Source organism: Zea mays, chromosome 6, assembly GCF_902167145.1.
Source record: "Zea mays cultivar B73 chromosome 6, Zm-B73-REFERENCE-NAM-5.0, whole genome shotgun sequence".
NCBI lineage: Eukaryota > Viridiplantae > Streptophyta > Magnoliopsida > Poales > Poaceae > Zea > Zea mays.
The window spans coordinates 100,150,158-100,168,420 of record NC_050101.1 but is presented as its reverse complement, the minus strand read 5'-3'; positions in this window follow the sequence as shown (position 1 = coordinate 100,168,420).

The window sequence follows — 18,263 nt, the reverse complement described above, 5'->3', positions numbered from 1 at the left end:
TATAAACAAGTCGAGAAGTAAGAAACACCTAATCGTTTTCTATAGCTTTCTACAACAATACATAATCATTTGTATAACATTCTACAACGTTATCTAATCATCTGGGTAGTTTCTAATAATATAATAACTATGAACTCTTAATCAAGGTGAAAACTATTTTTAATAGATTGAAATAAAGAAAAAGGTTTTATTTTTATTTGCACTTAAAACAAGACTACTCAATAGAAATGGCGTCGGGCGTTACATGGACAATAAACAACATGAACAACTAGAGGAACGGTAGAGAGGTTGGCCTGTAGGGGTGGATAACGAGCCAGCTCGTCCCAGTTCAAGCTGGCTCGTTAAGCTAACGAGTTAGCTCGGCTCGTTAAGGTAACGAGCCACAGAGTCAGCTCGGCTCGGCTCTTTTACGATCTCGAGCTGGCTCGTTTAGCTTGCGAGCCAGAGCAGGAAAAAAAAATAAAATGTACATAATAATTATTTTAGTTAATTTCAAACTAATTTAACAATAAAAAATAGTAATTATACTCATAGTTTCACAAACCACGTCAATATAACACCAAATTAGCATAATTCATCACTCATTAATTCACATACATGTTCATCAGTTTAACCCATAATTATATTTGTATAGACCAAATTAACACATAGATATAGTTCATTAATCATTAGTTTAATTCATAGACTATAGACACCTCATATATATATATATATATATATATATATATATATATATATATATATATATATATATATATATATATATATATATATATATATATATATATTCTGTGAATGATATGCATATAGTTTCGTTTTGCTAGAATATGGTAGCTCGTTTAGCTCGCGAGCTGGCTCGTTAACGAACCGAGTTAGAATGTCAGCTCAACTCGTGAAAAAATTTGAACGAGCCGAGCCGAGCTGACCATGAACTGAGCGAGCTAGCGAGCCACGAGCATTTTGTCCAGCCCTATTGGCCTCGGGGAGAGGAAGTCGAGGGAGTAAGTGGTAGTGGGGTTTATCTTTACAAGAGAGATAGATTAGCGAATAGGATGGCTTAAATCTATGCAAGTTCAGTTTCACTAGATATTTGTATGTGTGTGCCAAGCTGTTGACGAATATATAAGTATTTGGTATTTGGTACTGCAGTTTAATAACTCGAACATTACACACTGGTGGCACTGACAGGTCATTGTCTTTGGTCGTTTTACTCCAATAATACACACCACAGAATAATCTGATTGTGGATGAACTTTACCATTCGTATAACTGCTAGGTGCACGATGAGATTATTCAGAAGCTGTTTGGTTGGCCACCGGTATTTGCCACAACACAGATTCGCTGTTTGGTTGCCATCCAGTTTGACGCACCAACTTTTTGCTTTTTGTCATTTTTGAGAAAGATTTTCACAACTACGCATTTCCTGGTTTGAATTCAGAAAATAGATCCTTACCTCGGCGCCATCTATATAATCTCGGTTTCATCGTTAAATTGGCGCTTACGTCTCCTGCTGGTATGACAACTTTGCCACGGCTCTAGCTTCATTTTTTAATTTTCTATTTTACTATTTACTCCTGTACTGCTCGTGCATTTTCAATGGCAACTCTTGCTGCAAACTGTCCAGAGTGATCTGACGTGAGGTGTGGTCACAATGAGGATGGCAAACATCTCGCTCCATGCACGAAAACAGCCGGCAAGGTCTACTTATAATAATGTTTGAACAAATATAATAATGTTTGAATAAATATATTACATTGAAGTAAGATCTACTTATATGATATATAGAAACCATAGCAATGTACGTGTGGCTAACCATTAGGCTATGCGCAGCGCCGACGCTTGCGTCCCTCTCCCCTACCACTGTAGTGCATTTGGGGGCTGCAGTGGTCCACTTCGGCGCGCAGCGGTGAGCTCTACGAAGCCTGCTACGGAGAGGAGCGCTTCTCTCTCACCCTAGATCCAGCGGTCCACTATAGCGCCCTTCAAACTCGATTTTTGTGCTCGTCGGAATTTAGTAGTGAAGAAAAATGGTAATAAAAGATGAATATAGTTAGAAAATGATATTTTATGGTTGTAGTGGGGTATAGGGGGAGAAAATAGGGGGAACCGCTGCGGAAGATGAAAAAGTAGGGGATGAAATGTTGATGATGTGACACAAAAAGTGATATAAGGGTGAAATTTAGGGGGAACCGCTGCAAATAGCCTTAAACATTAATATCCATTAAACATTAATATTGTTTACATAATTATAGCCAAACCTTACTTTAATTGACTTAGTGACTTCAATTAGAATTATATTTTTAGAATGTCTCCCGCATCTATCTTATCTTATTCCATATTTCAAACTCCATTTTACAAACATTATTATTAACAGTACAAATTATCTATTTTACATAATCTACTGAACCTTTATAATTTAAGCCCGCCATAGCCCATAGATGCATATGCATGCACGCATATCAGCATATACCACCATTGGGGCTGCAAGCAGAGCATGCATACATGTGTACAGTACAGTTGTACTGGTACTGGGTAGCTAGCTGGTCGGGATTGGATAGGCAGTGCGTGGCCAAACAAGGAAAAAGGAGGCGTAGGCGCCGGACGAGTACTACAGCTGCACCATAAAGAAGGGTCTATACGGTAGCAGGGTCTTGGCACACCAAAAATGTGGAGCTTTACTTGATCCTTTTTATTGCTTGCATGTATGTCGGTCGTTGTGTTGGAAAATAAAAACGAGGTTGGCGCCGAGCTCTGGCCACATAAGCACTACATCTGCACGGTGAGCAGGTACTTCGACGCTATTTATATTGGCACCGAGACGTGTAACCTCGACACCAATAATAACGGCACCAAGGTAAGGGTCCATCTTCCGAATTCAAACCAGGAAGGACGTAGTTGTGAAAAACTAAAAATCTTTCAAAAAAGGACAAGAAAGCAAAAAAGTTGGTTTGACGCACCGTAGGAAAATCAGTTCATACCCGCCTTTTCTTGCCACTGGTATGTGGCCCACTTCTCATCATCTTAGGCTATCTGCAGCTGTTACCCCTAAATTTCTACCCCTATATCGTTTTTTGTGTCACATCATCAATATTTCATCCCCTACTTTTTCATCTCCCGCAGCGGTTCTCCCTATTTTCTCCCCCTATACCTCACTACAACCATAAAATATCATTTAATATACTAATTTTTATCTACTATCAATTTTTCTTCTACTAACAATTAAAAGAGGTCCCACGTCGTGCACTGGTTTCGAGGGCAGGGGGCAGCTTGCAGCCCGCCACATCTGGCGTTGTTCTTGTGCATTTCTCTAGAGCTGTAGCGCGTAGAGGCAAGTGTAGGGACGACCGATGCAGCAACAGAGTGAGGAACAGCGCCACAGTGGTAGGGGAGAGTATGGCTGGCGGACGCGGCTGCGGACAATCTTAGCTGTGCTGTCGCCGTGTCACGTCACCTACGGCTTGGCAAGACGTGGTCTACCAGGGGCGGATATTGGGCCTGGGCCACCTGGGTCGTGGCCCGAGTCATAGCCCAAAAACAATTTTATATATGTAGTAGAGATTTTGGTCAAAAAAACCCTAACAGGGTTCTGCGTTCTGCTTCCTGCGCCGCCAGGGAACGAGAGCACCGCGTTTAGCTTCCTGCGTCCGTCTGACCGTGCTGCCGTCGGGCGCTATCCAGCGCGTCTGCGCGTGCGCGTGCCGTGCTCTGCCACTGCCAGGCTGCCAGCATTGTTCCGTGCTCTGCCAGGCTGCCAGCCGCGCGGCCCGCGCGGCCATGGCCAGCGTCGGGCGCCACTTTTGAATAAACAGTAAGCACACTTCTCATTTTTTCGGTTTTTTTACTAGTGAACAACAAGCTAAATACTAGATTGTTAAATGTTTCTATGACTGATGGGTAGACCGTAGATTGACATAAAAAATTCAAAATCAAAGATTGAAAAAGAAAAAAACATTGAGATCGTTTTATTGTCCGGTTTCTACACCTTTGATACGAACTGATTCATCAACACGATATATTTATTGTTGATGTGAGGGGTAATTCTGATTTTGCAAATTAGTTATACATTTTTGTGCTATATTTTTGGCTCACTTATACATTTTTGCATTCATTAGTTATATTGTGATTGTCATGTTGTATGTCTCATTTTATACAAATATTTAACTTGCAATGTGTAGGTTCAAATTCACGTGCTAATGTTGATGAAGTTATTAGAGGCGGGGAACGACCAAATCGTCTCTAATTAGGTACTTTTATATTTGTTTATCAAGTTTATTGTATTTTTAGATGCTAAATTGAAGTAAGTAATATTTTAGTCTATGTTTGTGGTATATTTTGTTTTAGCGGTATATTTAGCCGCACAATATATTAGAGACTGTTTAAAGTAACCTTTAAGTTTTATAAAGTGGTCCGGGTCTGCAATAGGTCAAGTAGATGGTGCACGAGCTCAACCACTTGATATCAAGCACAAGAGAGTACATAGAACTAGTAGTGCAATTGACAGTCGTTTTGTATCAAGGGTTTTATACTGTCAACGTGTGCATGTTCGATCAGTAGGACTTAGGGGGTGTTTGGTTAGAGGGACTAAAAATTAGTCTCTAGTTTTTAGTCCTATTTAGTCTTTTTTTTGCCAAACACTAGGACTAAAATATGGACTAAAATGATTTAGTCTTTAGTTCTTCACATAGGTGCTAAAAGAGACTAAAAGCCCATAATTATCATGTTGCCCTTACCCTTTTTATAAATAACTAATATTATGAGTATATACTAAGGGCATTTGAGTCTTTGGACAATGTATTTAATGACTTTAGAATCTATTTAGTCCCTAGAACCAAACATGTAGGGACTAAAGTTTAGTCTTAGAACTAAAGTTTAGTCCTAGGACTAATTGAAACCAAACATGGCCTTATCTGTTTTAAGTCTTTTTTCCTATACACATTTATTCAAATGATAATAATTTGAGAAAACATATAAACTATATTTATAGATTAATTAATAAATGTATATTTAGTCTAAAATGAAGTAGAGTATTTTTTTGGACGGGAGTACATAATTTTCATTGCATGCTGAATAAAATATGATATGTTTTCTTTTGCGTCGATCATGAGATCACCCGATTTTTTTTTGCAATTTAACTCTTTTTACGAAACAAATTCACGTTTGGACCACTGAATAACTTAATGTCATTTTTGGACTCTTTTGCTCGACGTGCCTATGACACCGATGTAACATGGCTCGACGCCATAGACTACAGCGCCGAGGTAGGTAGTACGCTGGACATTTCATGCTGCGCTGGCATCTACGTGGCTGAGCTCGGCGCCACAGATTATAACGCCGAGCTTGGTGATAAATACTCACATGCGTGCGGAGTGCACTGCTTATTACTTGTTGGACGTGATATAACGAAGCTATAGATAGGATATGACAAGACACGAGAGCTGACCTTAGCTTAAAGGGATTGGGCCCGTCCAGCTTCCGCGGATTGGAAGGGAGGTTGTTGATGATTATGATTTGGGGAATAGAAGGACGCCCGACAATATATATATATATATATATATATATATATATATATATATATATATATATATATATATATATATATATATATATATATATATATATATATATATATATATATATATAGGGTAGGAATAACGGGAGCACTGAGCTTTCAATAGTTAAAGGAAACTTAAGTCGACTGTCCCTACAAACTGGTTCAACCCAGCGCGCCCAACCAGCCTGTCGGGTGCGCCACCTGCCCCACGTCTGTTAGCGCAAAAAAAGAAATGCATGCATGAGTCAAACACGATCCAATGCATGCGCGTAAATTTAGGAAAAAATGTGTGACGGTTTCTATTTTTAAATGCTTTATTTTTCCTCCATAAATTTAGGATCGCTGCAACAACCATGCAGCTAGACACGAAAGGACCATTTTATGATATATACTGAGACTAAATATGCTACACTGTGTAGATAATTATGCAATTCGGTATACTGCGTAAAAATCTGTTACCAGCTGCATGCGCACAAATTTATGATGAAAGTAATGTGCAATGAAAGGAAATGAATTGCATGCATAGAAACAAAAAATCGTATTTAATGTTTAATTTGCTTCATAAATATAGTATCTCTCCAACAACCATGCAGCTAAACACATTAGAACTAGTTTATGATTTATACTTATACTAATTATACTACACGGTGTAGGTATTTATGCAATTCGGTACACTGCGTAAAAAAATCTAGCAAGTTGTTCACTGGTGGACGCATCTCCAGGTTGGAGCGTAAAAACCTTAAGTTTTAAACATAAAATCTCTCAATTATAAGCGTAAATATCTGACCAATGTGAGAGGTTGATAGCTCTGGTAGGTTGTTATTACGATCCTATTTTTATGGCAGATTCGAAAAATATGGCAGCCGCATGCATGCAGTTTCTATTTTTATACAGATCCAAAAATTATGGTAAAATGCATGCATGAGTCAAACACGTTCCCTGACATGCGCGCAAATAGAGATGGCAATGGGTACCCGCTACCCGAAACCCGGTGGGTTTTTGCTCTATTAGGGTATGGGTTTGGGTCAATTTCTCTACCCATGGGTTTGTTAATGGGTTCAAATGGAAACCCAACGGGTACGTGGGTACGAGTTCGTTCTTCCACTACCCATACCCGCAAACCCATGGGTTTTTAAAACCCGCCTTAAAATCAACATTCCTTATAAATATGTCTCATAATATTATTAATTAAATATGTTCTAATTGAAATAAACTTCATGTAACAAATTTTAGGCTAAAATTAGTTATCACTTGTTCCTTTTATGCTAGCTTATTAATGTATTGATTGTCATTTACATGATGAATTATTTTTTATGTTGATGTTAGTGGGTATGGGAAACCCGTTGGGTACCCGAAACCCGCATGGGTATGGGTTTGGGCAAAATTTCATACCCGTCATGGGTATGGGTTTTTTAACGGGCGTATTTTTTCTTCGCGGGTATGGGTTTGGGCAAGTAATACCCAGCGGGTTTTTACCCATTGCCATCTCTACGCGTAAATTTAGGAAAGATATGTGTATCGGTTTCTATTTTAAAGGCTTTATTTCCTCCATAAATTTAGGATCACTGCAACAGACATGCAACTAAAACTCGTAATGACCATTTTATGATATATACTGATACTAAATATGCTACACTATGTAGATAATTATGCAATTCGGTATGCTGCGTAAAAATCTGCTACCAGCTGTATGCACACGAATTTATGATGGAAAGAATATGCAATGAAAGGAAATGAATTGCATGTATAGAAACAAAAAATCGTATTTAATGTTTTATTTCCTTCATAAATATAGGATCCCTCCAACAGCCATGCAGCTAGGTGAGTTGCTCTTGTGTTTTCCTTTGGTGATTGCAGAGCTAGCATTTATAGAAAAACATGTATGCGCATAGCTACAATAGCAGCTGTCGTCCACAACACCAAGTTCGTCCATTAAAAAGGGACCTCAAATCTGGTAGCTACCCTAATAAAATTGTGCCCCTTCCTAGAAACACCAACTCCAGGCCATGACAAGGGTTGCGGAGCAGAGACCGCTGCGTCACATGCCATCATGTCATGCAGAGATGAAAGCTGCAATTGGAAATTTATAGTTATCACACATATTGCCATTACATTACTTTTCCACAGAACTGAATTTTCGTGGAGCATATAAAGGAGAATTTAGTGTCATACCAATTCATCTCTCCTTCTGCAGAAACAAGACAAAATCTTGAACAAGGGAGCTCTCCAACCTAGCTTTTGCAATATCCTAAAAATTGACTTGGCCTTCTCGGAACTTATAATGAGATTTTGTGGATGCTTAGTAGGCAAACCGACCTGCATTTGAACCTTAGCAAGCTGGTCAGCCTTAGCCTATTGCACAAAGGCTTTCTCTAAGGTCTATTCCATGCATACATCCTTCAACCTATAAGAGGCCATTGAAACACAGAAACCTAGAAATTAGAAATAGACGCTAACTTCAGCTCCAACATCCTTTGCACTAAGATAAACGACAATTGTTCAGCTTGGCATAAATTATCTCATGTGAAAGAATACAACAAAATTACCATTTTAAGCCAACAAAGGTTTAGAGCCCACAAGAACTTCATTCGTTCACTACTACAGGTTCATCTTGTTATGTCTATCGTACAACATTCTTAGCTTCTTAGAGGTCGTAGTCTTGAAGAAAGCCTAGATCCACCACTGTGAGGGACTATATCTCACAAACAAATTCACTATTATTGAAAAATGAAATGATATAACAAAAACAGTTAGAGACTGGAATGCTCACATTGAGATATGGACTTTAGGGGAAGAAATTTAAATATAAATCATAAATGTATATTTCTCTTGGAAAAAGGAATGCATGTGGTACCCAATGAATCAAGATTTTCATCATGACAAGATAGCCTACTCGCCTTCACAAATATATACCAACTACAATGTTCTAAAATTATACACTAACCTGAGTATCTAACTATCAGATAATTCGTATCAACAAATAACACAATTCATTCATGTCCCTAGTGATTGAACTCCAGCTGTAGTAAGCTTTATATATCTACTTTTAAGTAGGTGAATAGATAGCTTGAACTACATGAGTAGTCTTGTTGATGGTTACAACTACATGAAAGTTTGCTTGACAAAGTGAAAAATCCAGACATGATATCACATGCCGACAAGTGAGGTTTAAATCTAGATTAATTAGGATACATATTTGTCGACGTTTCGACCCCGGGGGGTCCCTGGACCGACGAGTAAATTGTCGCTGCGTGCCCCAGCCTAGATGGGTCGGCGCGAGACGGGACACAAAGAGGGGAAAACCGCGGCTTCGTGTTTTTCTGCGCCCAGGGTGGATGCGCTTGCAGTAGGGGGTTACAAGCGTTCGCGAGGGAGAGGGAGAGAGCCTGTCTGCCAGCCCGTCCTCCCGCGCGGCCACCACTTTGTACGAGGGCCCTGGACCTTCCTTTTATAGATGTAAGGAGAGGGTCCAGGTGTACAATGGGGGGTGTAGCAATATACTAACGTGTCCGGCAGAGAGGAGCCAGAGCCCTATGTACATGTCGACGTGGCTGTCGGAGAGGTGCTAGTGCCCTATGCATGTGATGTCGTGGCTGAAAGGGAATTAGGCTTACACCTATTCCTAAATGATTTTGGTGGTTGAAATGCCCAACACAAACAATTGGACTAACTAGTTTGCTCTAGTGTATAAGTTATACAGGTGCCAAAGGTTCACACTTAGCAAATAAAAAAACCAAGAATTGGGTTCAATAAAGAAAGCAATGGTTAACCGAAGGCAGCCCTCCGTAACTTCTAAGCGCCATGAGCGCAAGAAGTTTAGTAAGATTCCCTTACACTACCCTCGCACCTCTAGACATACTCCATTGCTTTCCGTTCCATTAGGCAAACCGCCAACCTTTGACGGTGAAGATTATGCTAGGTGGAGTGATTTAATGAAATTTCATCTAACCTCACTCCACAAAAGTATATGGAATGTTGTTGAATTTGGAGCACAGGTACCATCTGTCGGGGATGAGGATTATGATGAGGACGAGGTGGCGCAAATTGAGCACTTCAACTCCCAAGCCACAACCATACTCCTCGCTTCTCTAAGTAGGGAGGAGTACAACAAGGTGCAAGGATTAAAGAGTGCCAAGGAAGTTTGGGACGTGCTCAAGACCGCGCACGAAGGTGATGAACTAACCAAGATCACCAAGCGGGAAACGATCGAGGGGGAGCTCGGTCGCTTCCGTCTTCGCCAAGGGGAGGAGCCACAAGACATGTACAACCGGCTCAAAACCTTGGTAAATCAAGTGCGCAATCTCGGGAGCAAGAAATGGGATGACCACGAGGTGGTTAAGGTTATTCTAAGATCACTTATTTTCCTTAACCCTACTCAATGAACTAACCAAGATCACCAAGCGGGAAACGATCGAGGGGGAGCTCGGTCGCTTCCGTCTTCGCCAAGGGGAGGAGCCACAAGACATGTACAACCGACTCAAAACCTTGGTAAATCAAGTGCACAATCTCGGGAGCAAGAAATGGGATGACCACGAGGTGGTTAAGGTTATTCTAAGATCACTTATTTTCCTTAACCCTACTCAAGTACAATTAATTCGTGGTAATCCTAGATATACACTAATGACTCCCGAGGAAGTAATCGGGAATTTTGTGAGCTTTGAGTTTATGATCAAGGGCTCACGGAAGATCAACGAGCTTGACGGTCCCTCCACGTCCGAAGCACAACCGGTCGCATTCAAGGCGACGGAGGAGAAGAAGGAGGAGTCTACACCGAGTAGACAACCAATCGACGCCTCAAAGCTCGACAACGAGGAAATGTCGCTCGTCATCAAGAGCTTCCGCCAAATCCTCAAGCAAAGGAGGGGGAAAGATTACAAGCCCCGCTCCAAGAAGGTTTGCTACAAGTGTGGTAAGCCCGGTCACTTTATTGCAAAATGTCCTAATTCTAGTGACAGTGACAGGGGCGACGACAAGAAGGGGAGAAGAAAGGAGAAGAAGAGATACTGAAAGGGAAATGTGCCCTTGGGCCATTTCCAAGTATTTTGGTGGTTTAGTGCCCAACACAAGTGCCTAAGTGTAAAAAGGTGGACAAAGTACAAATCAAGGATAAAGGTATGTTTCTCAGACTTAGTACATTGTTTTATGGACTAATGTATTGTGTCTAAGTGCTGGAAATAGGAAAAATCCAATTGGAAATGGCTTGGCTCGAGCAGCCAAGACTCTGCTGAGTCTGGGAGCACCAGACTGTCCGGTGGTGCACCGGACAGTGTCCGGTGCGCCAGGCTAGCTCGAGCGAAGTGGTCGCTCTCGGGAATTCACCGGCGACGTACGGCTATAATTCACCGGACTGTCCGGTGTGCACCGGACTGTCCGGTGAGCCAACGGTCGGCCGGGCCAACGGTCGGCCGCGCGATCTGCGCGGGACACGTGGCCGAGCCAACGGCTAGAAGGGGGCACCGGACTGTCCGGTGTGCACCGGACATGTCCGGTGCGCCAACGGCTCTCAGGCTGCCAACGGTCGACTGCGCCATTTATGGAAGGAAATCGGGCACCGGACAGTGTCCGGTGTGCACCGGATAGTGTCCGGTGTGCACCGGACTGCCCGGTGCGCCAGTCGACAGAAGGCAAGATCAACCTTCCTAGATTGCTTTCAACGGCTCCTAGCTGCCTTGGGGCTATAAAAGGGACCCTTAAGCGCATGGAGGAGCTAATCAAGCATTCCTACAACATTCCTAAGCACCAAGACATCGATTCCGCGCCTGTGATTCTTTGCGATAGCAATTAGAGCTCTAGTTGAGTGGTGAACTCATTGAGTTGTGTTGTGAGCTCTCGTTGCGACTTGTGTGCGTGGTGTTGCTGTGATTTCTTGTCTTGAGTGCGTTGCTAATCCCTCCCTTGCTCCGTGCTTCTTTGTGATCTTAAAGTGTAAGGGCGAGAGGCTCCAAGTTGTGGAGATTCCTCGCAAACGGGATTGAGTAGAGCAAGCAAAACACCGTGGTATTCAAGTGGGTCTTTGGACCGCTTGAGAGGGGTTGATTGCAACCCTCGTCCGTTGGGACGCCACAACGTGGAGTAGGCAAGCGTTGGTCTTGGCCGAACCACGGGATAACCACCGTGCCATCTCTGTGATTGATTTCTTGTGGTTATTGTGTTTTGTTGAGACTTCTCTCTAGCCACTTGGCATTTACTATGCTAACGCTTAACCAAGTTATTGTGGCTTAAGTTTTTCAAGTTTTACAGGATCACCTATTCACCCCCCTCTAGGTGCTCTCAATTGGTATCAGAGCCGTTCTCTTCACAAAGGGACTAACCGCCCGAAGAGATGGATCCTAAGGGGAAGGGTATCGTGATCAACGATAAAGAGAAGGAATCCTTCGTCAACGAGCCAAAGGACGACAAGCCTACCGACTCCGGCTCGGGCCATAGACGGAAGGAAGGGAAGAAGAAGAAGACGAGGCACATCAAGGAGATCGTCTACTACGACGACAGCGATGAGTCTACTTCCTCCCAAAAGGACGACGACCACAACGACTACGAGAGAAGGAAACCGGTCAATTCAAACTTTTCTTTTGACTACTCTCGTATTCCTCAAAGTGCAAATTCTCATTTATTATCTATTCCACTTGGTAAACCTCCTCATTTTGATGGAGAGGACTACGGATTTTGGAGTCACAAAATGCGTAGTCACTTGTTCTCTCTCCATCCTAGTATATGGGAGATTATAGAGAGTGGAATGCACTTTGATAGTTCGGATAGTCCCATGTTCATTAATGAGCAAATTCATAAGAATGCACAAGCTACTACTGTTCTTCTAGCTTCATTGTGCAGGGATGAATACCACAAAGTGAGCGGCTTGGATAACGCCAAGCAGATCTGGGACACCCTCAAGATTTCACATGAGGGGAACGACGTCACCTTGCTCACCAAGATGGAGTTGGTGGAGGGCGAGCTTGGACGATTCGCGATGATAAGGGGCGAGGAGCAGACACAAACATACAACCGGCTCAAGACCCTTATCAACAAAATAAGGAGCTACGGAAGCACGCGATGGACGGACCACGACGTCGTCCGATTGATGCTAAGGTCCTTTACCGTTCTTGATCCTCATTTGGTGAATAACATTCGTGAGAATCCCAGGTACACCAAAATGTCGCCCGAAGAAGTCCTTGGAAAATTTGTAAGCAGGCGAATGATGATCAAGGAGGCGAGGTATGTGGACGACGCTCTAAACGGTCCAATCAATGAGCCTCAACCCGTTGCTCTCAAGGCAACAAGGAGCAAGGAGGCGTTACCCAGCAAGGTAGCACAAATTGAGGCGGCCGGACTTAATGATGAAGAGATGGCTCTCATCATCAAGAGATTCAAGACGGCGCTTAAGGGTCGCAAGGGACAGCCAAGCAAGACCAAAGCCAAGGGGAAGCGCTCATGCTTCAAATGCGGTAAGATTGGTCATTTTATTGCTAACTGTCCCGATAATGAAAGTGACCAGGAACACGGGAGCAAGAGGGAAAAGAAGAAAAATTACAAGAAGGCCAAGGGCGAGGCACATCTAGGAAAGGAGTGGGACTCAGATTGCTCCTCCTCCGACTCCGACAATGAAGGACTCGCCGCCACCGCCTTCAACAAGTCATCCATCTTCCCCAACGAACGTCACACATGCCTTATGGCAAGGGAGAAGAAGGTATGTACTCGAAACTCTACTTATGCTTCTTCAAGTGAGGACGAATCTAGTGATGAGGATGAAATAGATTATTCATGTTTATTTAAGGGCCTAGATAGAACCAAGGTAGATAAAATTAATGAATTGATTGATGCCTTGAATGATAAGAATAGGCTTTTAGAAAAACAAGAGGACTTGTTGTATGAAGAACATGACAAATTTGTAGAAGCACAAAAATCTCATGCCTTAGAAGTTAAGAGAAATGAAATGCTTTCTTGTGAATTATCTTCTTGCTATGAGACGATTTCTAGCTTAAGGAGCATTAATGATGATTTGAATGCTAAGTTAGAAATAGCTGGTAAATCAACAACTTGTGTAGAAAATGTTGTTATTTGCAATAGATGTAAAGATTTTGATATTGATGCTTGTAGCGAACACATAGCTTCTATTGCCAAGTTAAATGATGAAATGGCTAGTCTCAATGCCCAACTTAAGGCTAGCAAAAGCGATTTTGATAAACTAAAATTTGCTAGGGATGCCTACACGATTGGTAGACACCCCTCAATTAAGGATGGGCTTGGCTTCAAGAGGGAAGCCAAGAACTTAACAAGCCATAAGGCTCCCATCTCCGCCAAGGAGAAAGGGAAGGCCCCTATGGCAAGTAGTACTAAAAGGAACCATGCTTTTATGTACAATGATAGAAGACAGTCTCATAGGAGTTGTAATGCTTTTGATTCACATGCCTATGATTCTTATGCTATGTATGCTTCCAGTTCTTCCTATATGCATGGTAGAGATATGCCTAGGAAAAATATTCATCATGTGCCTAGGAAGAATATTGTTCATGTTCCTAGAAAAGTTATGAATGGTCCCTCTACAATTTATCATGCTTTAAATGCTTCCTTTGCTATTTGTAGAAAGGATAGGAAGATAGTTGCTAGGAAATTAGGGGCAAAATGCAAGGATGATAAAACTTGCATTTGGGTCCCTAAGGAAATTGTGACTAACCTTGTAGGACCCAACAAGAGTTGGGTACCTAAGACCCAAGCCTAAATTTGCCTTGCAGGTTTATGCATCCGGGGGTTCAAGCTGGATTATCGACAGTGGATGCACAAACCATATGACGGGGGAGAAGAAGATGTTCACCTCCTACGTCAAGAATAAGGATTCCCAAGATTCAATCATATTCGGTGATGGGAACCAAGGTAAACAAGTGAGAGGAGCACATCACAGCAAGAATGTGATGACCACTTCAAGACCTCTGGAGCTGCTGCATATGGAGCTCTTCGGACCCGTCGCCTATCTGAGCATAGGAGGAAGTAAGTATGGTCTAGTTATTGTTGATGACTTTTCCCGCTTCACTTGGGTGTTCTTTTTGCAGGATAAGTCTGAAACCCAAGAGATCCTCAAGCGCTTCCTAAGGAGAGCTCAAAATGAGTTTGAGCTCAAGGTGGAGAAGATAAGGAGCGACAACGGGTCCGAATTCAAGAATCTTCAAGTGGAGGAGTTTCTTGAGGAGGAGGGGATCAAGCACGAGTTCTCCGCTCCCTACACACCTCAGCAAAATGGTGTGGTAGAGAGGAAGAACAGGACACTCATAGATATGACAAGGACTATGCTTGGAGAGTTCAAGACCCCCGAGCGCTTTTGGTCGGAAGCCGTGAACACGGCTTGCCACGCCATCAACAGGGTCTACCTTCACCGCCTCCTCAAGAAGACTTCATATGAGCTGCTAACTGGTAACAAACCCAATGTATCGTACTTTCGTGTATTTGGGAGTAAATGCTACATTCTAGTGAAGAAGGGTAGGAACTCTAAATTTGCTCCCAAAGCTGTAGAAGGGTTTTTATTAGGTTATGATTCAAATACAAAGGCGTATAGGGTCTTCAACAAATCATCGGGTTTGGTTGAAGTCTCTAGCGACGTTGTATTTGATGAGACTAATGGCTCTCCAAGAGAGCAAGTTGTTGATCTTGATGATGTAGATGAAGAAGATGTTCCAACGGCCGCGATACGCACCATGGCGATTGAAGATGTGCGGCCTCAGGAACAATTGGAGCAAGATCAACCGTCTTCCTCAACTATGGTGCATCCCCCAACCCAAGATGACGAACAGGTACCTCAAGTGGAGGCGCATGATCAAGGGGGAGCACAAGATGTTCAAGTTGAAGAGGAAGAAGCACCTCAGGCACCTCCAACCCAAGTTCGAGCGACGATCCAAAGGGATCATCCCGTCGACCAGATATTGGGTGATATTAGCAAGGGAGTAACTACTCGTTCAAGATTAGTTAATTTTTGTGAGCATTACTCCTTTGTCTCTTCTATTGAGCCTTTCAGGGTAGAAGAGGCCTTGCTAGATCCGGACTGGGTGTTGGCCATGCAGGAGGAACTCAACAACTTCAAGCGCAATGAAGTTTGGACCCTGGTGCCTCGTCCCAAGCAAAATGTTGTGGGAACCAAGTGGGTGTTCCGCAACAAACAGGACGAGCACGGGGTGGTGACAAGGAACAAGGCTCGACTTGTGGCAAAAGGTTATGCCCAAGTCGCAGGTTTGGACTTTGAGGAGACGTTTGCTCCTGTGGCTAGGCTAGAATCAATTCGTATTTTGCTAGCATATGCCGCTCACCATTCTTTCAGGTTGTACCAAATGGATGTGAAAAGCGCTTTCCTCAACGGGCCAATCAAGGAGGAGGTGTATGTGGAGCAACCCCCTGGCTTCGAGGATGAACGGTACCCCGACCACGTGTGAAAGCTCTCTAAGGTGCTCTATGGACTTAAGCAAGCCCCAAGAGCATGGTATGAATGCCTTAGAGACTTTTTAATTGCTAATGCTTTCAAGGTTGGGAAAGCCGATCCAACTCTTTTCACTAAGACATGTGATGGTGATTTGTTTGTGTGCCAAATTTATGTCAATGACATAATATTTGGTTCTACTAACCAAAAGTCTTGTGAAGAGTTTAGCAGGGTGATGACGCAGAAATTCGAGATGTTGATGATGGGCGAGTTGAACTACTTCCTTGGGTTCCAAGTGAAGCAACTCAAGGACGACACCTTCATCTCCCAAACGAAGTACACGCAAGACTTGCTAAAGCGGTTTGGGATGAAGGACGCCAAGCCCGCAAACACTCCGATGGGAACCGACGGACACACCGAGCTCAACAAAGGAGGTAAGTCCGTTGATCAAAAAGCATACCGATCAATGATAGGGTCGTTACTTTACTTATGTGCTAGTAGACCGGATATTATGCTTAGCGTATGCAAGTGTGCTAGATTTCAATCCGATCCTAAGGAGTGTCACTTAGTGGCGGTGAAGCGAATTCTTAGATACTTAGTTGCTACGCCTTGCTTCGGGATCTGGTATCCAAAGGGGTCTACCTTTGACTTAATTAGATATTCAGATTCCGACTATGCTGGATGTAAGGTTGATAGGAAGAGTACATTGGGGACGTGCCAATTCTTAGGAAGGTCCCTGGTGTCATGGAACTCTAAGAAACAAACTTCCGTTCTCTATCCACCGCTGAGGCCGAGTATGTTGCCGCAGGACAGTGTTGCGCGCAACTACTTTGGATGAGGCAAACCCTCAGGGACTTTGGCTACAATCTGAGCAAAGTCCCACTCCTATGTGATAATGAGAGTGCTATCCGCATGGCGGAAAATCCTGTTGAGCACAGCCGAACAAAGCACATTGACATCCGGCATCACTTTTTGAGAGACCACCAGCAAAAGGGAGATATCGAAGTGTTTCATGTTAGCACCGAGAACCAGCTAGCCGATATCTTTACCAAGCCTCTAGATGAGAAGACCTTTTGCAGGCTGCGTAGTGAGCTAAATGTCTTAGATTCGCGGAACTTGGATTGAATTGTAGCATACATGTGTTTATGCCCTTGATCATGTTCATTCTGCATTTAGTTGCTTATTGTGGTGCTCAAGTTGTACAAACACTCCCTGGACCTCACAAGTCCTTTTTGCAAGTGATGCACATATTTAGGGGGAGCTGTGCTACAACTTGACCCTTTGAGACTAACCATATGCTTGAGTTTGCTTGTTTTAGTCTCAAAGGAGTTTTGAAAGGGAAAAGGTGGACTTGGACCATGAAAGACTTCCACTGCACTCCGATGAGAGGGTAACTTATTCCAAGTTCATCTCATGTACTCTTATTGCCTTTGTACTTTTATTTGAAGATTTTGGTGAGGCAATGGGGTTAAAGGGCCAAGATTGATCCCGTTTTGGTGCTTGATGCCAAAGGGGGAGAAAATAAAGGCCAAAGCGATAAATGGATCGGCTACCACTTGAGAGATTTTTGAGAGATTTTGAAAACAGTAGAATAGAGCTTTTGATTTGTCAAAACTCTTTTATTGTCTCTCTGGTCAAATGTTGGTTTCTTGTGGGGAGAAGTATTGATTATGGGAAAAAGGGGAGTTTTTGAAATCTTGAATCAATTTCTCTTGGAATGACTCTCTTTATGTCTTAACATGTGTGTTTGACTTAGAGATAGAAATTTGAGTTTGATTTGCAAAAACAAAACAAGTGGTGGCATAGAGTGATCCATATATGTCAAATTTGAATCAAAACAATTTGAGTTCTTATTTGAATTGATTTTGTACTTGTTCTACTTGCTTTATGTTGTGTTGGCATAAATCACCAAAAAGGGGGAGATTGAAAGGGAAATGTGCCCTTGGGCCATTTCCAAGTATTTTGGTGGTTTAATGCCCAACACAAGTGCCTAAGTGTAAAAAGGTGGACAAAGTACAAATCAAGGATAAAGGTATGTTTCTCAGACTTAGTACATTGTTTTATGGACTAATGTATTGTGTCTAAGTGCTGGAAACAGGAAAAATCCAATTGGAAATGGCTTGGCTCGAGCAGCCAAGACTCTGCTGAGTCTGGGAGCACCGGACTGTCCGGTGGTGCACCGGACTGTCCGGTGGTGCACCGGGCAGTGTCCGGTGGTGCACCGGATAGTGTCCGGTGCGCCAGGCTGGCTCGAGCGAAGTGGTCGCTCTCGGGAATTCACCGGCGACGTACGGCTATAATTCACCGGACTGTCTGGTG